Below are 6,000 nucleotides of genomic sequence, written 5' to 3'. Positions count from 1 at the left end.
TTAAGTGTGAGTCATCACTATCTATTTATAGGTAACCGCTAGGTTTAGGTTAGGAATTACTTGGCATTAAAATAAGAAAAATAATAATTGAAAAAAAAAACTTCACAAGTGGCCGGCCATAGAGTTAATGGGCCCCACTTGGTATTTTGTAATTTTGATAATTTTCATTTCTATTTTCTCAAAAACGCCAATTTTCTAATTCTAACCATTTAAATGACAAAACTAATTATTTGATAACTAAAATAAAATATTAAATAATATTGTCATTTAATATAATTATTAATTAGACTTAATAAATAAAACCTAGAATCTCTTTTCTTCACAATTTTGCTCTTGCTTAGTAAAAGTTCATAAACTAGACATAGTCTAATTCTAGAATTATAATTGATTAATTAAAATCAATTATCTGAGTCTTACAAGCAGTATGGTCTCAACTAGAATGGGGACCATGGGCCTATATTACTGAGCTTCCAATAATCTGAACTGGAATTTACCAAGTAAATTTCCTAACTTATTAATTCCTTGTTGCATCCACTCTTAGAACTTGGAATTGCACTCTTAGTCATATAAACGCTCTATATGTTCCACTATATAGATACGCTATCACATTTAACCATCGTTATAATCTCAATAATCAAAGATCCTCTATATAGATGATTTACACCGAGTAGGGATAAATTCACCGTTTCACCCCTCAATGTATTTTGATCCTTAAAACACTTAGCTACCTGTAAATGATGTTTTAGTGAACTAAAATATAATCACTGAAACAAGAGCTCTTCCATTTACATCTATTTAGCCAAGCTCAAAGGAAATCATCATTTAACTTCTAAATACCTATAGAAGCTATAAACTCCATATTTATGTTTAGCGCTCCCACTCAATCATACTATCATGTTCCCAAAATGTACGTATCACCCTGACCCAAAAGTAGGCTTAACTAACAAATCAAAGAACATGAATAGCACTCCTAAGAATGAGCCTAAGCATATCAGGATTAAGATCTTTTGATATAAGATCAACTAGTGATATTGCCTTGGAAAGATACTGTTGGGTTTTATGCCCTAAATAAAACTTATTTCAATATAATCAGATTTACTTATTAATAAAGATCAGAAATAACATTTTATGTTGCATGGTTCACATGATTTATTTCATGATTATATGTATATAATGTATGAATTCTTTTTAAGTCCAGAACATATGAGTTTTTTAAAGATTATAGTGTTGTCAGCACAGTGGAATATAATCTTAATTATATGTTCAAAAGTTTATTCCCTAATTTGTCAGAACACTGGATTTAGACTGACATGGTATAATCAGCGATAGGTATTCTTACACCTTGGAAAAGTGTTATGTCCTTTCCAGGACATTGGCAAAGTTTACCAGTATCGGATGTATGGAGTATACATCGGAAGGGACCGATATTGAACTTTGATTAGATATATTAAAACTTACCGTAATATCTATTCAATTCAATATCACCTGTTGATCCTAGATCAAATGACCTTAATCCTGATATGGGTAGGTTCGATCTCAAGAGTACTATACATGTTCTTTGATTTGTTAGTTAAGCCTACTTTTGGGTCAAGATGATACGTACATTTTGGGAACATAATAGTATAATTGAGTGGGAGCGCTACCATAAAGATGGAATCTATAACTTTTATAGGAACTTAGAAGTGAAACGATGATATCCTTCGAGCTTGGCTAAACAGAAATAAATGGTGGAGATCTCATTTCACTTTGCTGAAATATCATTTATACGGAGCTAAGTGTTTTAAGGATAAAATACATTGAAGGTGTAGCGGTAACAGTAGTGCCTTTTCAATGTAGATCATCTATTAGAGGGTCATTGATCACATTAGGGTTATAACAATGGATAACTAATGACGTGTCTATATCATGGAACATATAGAGCGTTCTATATGACTGAGAGTGCAATTCCAAGTTCTAAGTGTGGATTCAATGAGGAATTAATAAGTTAGGGAATTTACTTGGTAAATTCGGTTCGACTTATTGGAAGCTCGGTTATATAGACCCATGGTCCCCATACTAGTTGAGACCATACTGCTTGTAAGACTCAGTTAATTGATTTTAATTAATCAATTAAAATTCTAAAAGTTAGACTATGTCTAATTTGTGAATTCTCACAGTTTAAGGATGAAATTGTAAATAAAAGGGTTTCTAGGTTTAATTATTAATTGAGAGATTTTGTATGTCTAATTAATAATTATTTTAAATGACAATATTATTTAATAATCTATTTTAGTTATTAAATAATTAGTTTTGGCATTTAAATGGTTAGAATTGGAAAAATGGCATTTTTGGAGAAATAGAAATAAAATTGAGGAAACAGCAAAATCCAAGTGAGGCCCATAACACACCATGGCCGGCCACCTCTTTGCTTGTTTTCCAATTATTATTTTCAATTTTAATTGCCATTTAATTGCTAATCAAACTCTAGCAATAATAGGAAAGTGGTGGATCACACTAAATAAGGCAGTTAATCAATTACATAGTAAAAAAAGGAAACTGCTTATTTGGAAAGTTGAGCTCTCCCTTTTCCCTATATAAAGCAGCCCTTGTTCTCTTCTCTTGAATGATCATAGCTCACAAAATTAAGAGAGAAAAGAAGAGAGAAAATTTCGAAATTCCTTGAGTGAATGAGTAGTGCCCATACACATCAAGTGGTACCTCAATCGTAGTATGTAAGACTATGGAAATTCTGCATCAAAGAAGGAGAAAAGAAGATCCAGATTCAGATCTTGATTATGCTCTGCTACAGAAAGGAATCAAGGGCTAGAGATCTGAATGGAAGGAGTCATATTATTCCGCTGCACCCACTGTAAGGTTTTCTAACTTTATATGTGTTTATTTTCATTGTTTTAGAATTCATATTAGGGTGTTAATCAAACATACTTGTTAGTAAATCTAGATCTTGGTAAAAAATTTCCAACAACTGGTACCAGAGCCATGGTAATGATTTACTTTCATGTAATATGAATTAAAACGATGATTGATATGTTTTTGTGTTGATTTGGATGGTTTCATGTTGGTTTATATGCTAGTTGATGAATGTATATGTTGTACAGTACCTTTTTCCATGAAAAATATTTTTTCGATTTTTGAAAATATTTTATTTGGATTCCTTGTGAAAAATTGAGCAATTTTTGTTTTTACGGAACTCGATTCCGATAAAAATTGAAAGAGTTATGATTTTTGGAAAATCGGGGTTCAATGGTGTCCCCACAAATTGCGAATTTTTTGGGTTTTTTCTCCAAAAATCCAATTTTTTAATGGGATTGTTTCCCCAAATTCATTTTTCTAATTTTAAATATTTCTAAATTGAAATATTTCCAATTTTAAAATAGTTTCAATTTGGAATTTTTCTAATTTTAAATATTTCCATTTTGGAATATTTCTAATTTTAAATATTTCCTATTATGGTCAGATTTAAAAATTTGTTAACTTCTAAAATATTTATTTATTATTTAATTATAAGATTAGATTTTTTTATATTTGACGTATTTTAAATTTAAAGATAACTTTGTCTTTTTATTTAAAATATTATATTAAAATTATCTTATATGACAAATTAAATAATTAATAAATTTGAATTAACATAGATATTTTTTTAGATATACTTACCATAATATTTTCAAATTCAAAATTTGTTATTTTGTTAAATATTTAATTATTTATAAATTATAAGTTTAAAAATGATATTTTTCTATATATATCATTTTTTTTCTTATTGGAAATTTATAAATCATATCTTAAATATTTAAATAACCTAGATATTTTGTAGAAATTTGAATATTGCTTAATTTGAGATATTTTGACATATAATTATGGTAATTATTATTCATTTATTATTTTATTCCTAAAATAATAATTATCTAACCAAATTTATTTTAAAAATTAGTTTATTTTATTAAATTATAAGATCTAAAAGTAATATTGAAGATTCTTTCCTTTCAAATCATTAATCTTATTAGATATTTAATTTGATTCAAAACCTAGATATTTTAAAATTAGTTTCCTTTATTTGGTTAGTTTAAGAATAATAATTTGATTATATCAATATCTTATTTCACACATGAACAATGTTTGTTTATTTTATATTGTTTATTCAAAAACTTTTTTTTAACAAACCTATTATTTATCTGATCTAAATTGCTATGATTAACTTGTTGACAGATCCAATGATCTGATTTTAATCATAGTTCAATTGACGATAGATCTTATAAATAATTTGTAACAGGTAAATTTTGTACTTCTTTCATCTGTGTAAACCTAGTAACATGATAGGGCCCATCCAAATCATTTGACCTGTGTGAGCCTATATGTTTGCTATTGGGCTTAGATGCATATAGGAAGCCCATTTAAGTTTTTACTAAGTAAATGGACTAGGTTGCTAAAATAAATTTTGACATAAGTAAATTTATTTAGGCCCAATTAGATTTGGGCTTATTCAATGAATAACAATTATTTATTTAAAGGTTAAATTCCTCTCTTTTGGGCCTTGTGTGAGAGTTGGGGGCCAATAGAAGTGGGTACGACATACTGAACCCAGCTCCCCCTCACATGAACTACCCCAATTGTGAAGGCCCATTTGCCTTATTTAAATAATTGTATTAGGTTAATTATATTAGTCTAACCTAATTAAAATTGAATTAGCAACATAATTAACTTTTAAAATATATGAAATTTATTTTTCATGCAATATTTTAAAGTTAATTTTAGAAAAACACTTAGTTAATGATATATATTCTAGATAGTTATTTCTAGTACTAATTATTATTTCTAATATTAAATAGGAAAATATCATAGATTGTGAAATTAATTGTTTCATAATTAATTTTGGTACAATCTAAGTTTAGAATATTTTCCTAGTATTAAACTAGAATTAATAATTAAGTTTCCTCTATACTTAATTATTTATTTCTTGAATTTAATACATTTAATTAAATTGAAAATTCAATATCTAAGTTGATTTTTAATCATGATACTTAAATATTGTTATTTTCATGTTATTTAATTAAAGTTGAAAATTATCTTAAGTTTGGAATCTTATTTCAGAATAACTTAAAGCTGAATAATTTTCAAAATATATTTTATTTTATTAATCATTTCCCAAAATTTCGAAATTGCATCACTTTGATGTAAAAATTTCGAATTTTATTTGAAAAATAGATTAAAGTTAAAAATTATTTATTTTAATTTTGGACCAACTTAAATCAATGATTTTTCATTTAATGATTAATTAAATTAAATGAACTAAAATATATTATAATTAGAAATTGAATTAATTAATCTATGAAAGTCTAGATAGATATTATTTTTTTGCTTGAAGTATTTTTCTAGTGTATTTAATTAAATAGAAAATTAATATTTAAGTTGATTTTTAATCATGATACTTAAATATTTGAAATTTTTCTTATATATTTTAATAAAATAGGAAAGTTATATTTTTTGTTGAAAATTAATTTTATTAATTAATTTTGGGCCAACATAAAATTAGAGTAATTTTCCAGGATTTATTTTTATTTTATTTTAAAGCATTTTCGAAAGTAGTATTCTTATACACTTTATTTTTTGAAATGCAATATATATTTATAGAAGATTAAATTTGAGTTGTAAATTAATTTAAATTAATTTTGAAACAACTTAAATTGAATAATTTTCTAAATATTTATGAAAATTATTACTAAGATGGAAATAATTCACGTTATTTTCATATCCATCTAATTATCATTTATAAATATTAAATTAAAATTATATTTGGAATTTTTAATTCTAAATTGGAAATTTTAATTAAATAAATATATATTTAAAATAAATATTAGAAGAAAATACACCTTCATTAAATAATGAGTTTTATTATTATAAGGATATTCGATCTCCATTGTTGGTTTTACATAGCTATTGTTTTAGTGAGTAATTCTCCCTAATGGAGGAACGTTCATTAGCAAGTTAGCACCGTTTAATCTCGAA

Source organism: Cannabis sativa, chromosome 4 (genome assembly GCF_029168945.1).
Source record: "Cannabis sativa cultivar Pink pepper isolate KNU-18-1 chromosome 4, ASM2916894v1, whole genome shotgun sequence".
Classification (NCBI taxonomy): domain Eukaryota; kingdom Viridiplantae; phylum Streptophyta; class Magnoliopsida; order Rosales; family Cannabaceae; genus Cannabis; species Cannabis sativa.
Note: the sequence above shows the minus strand (reverse complement) of the source record.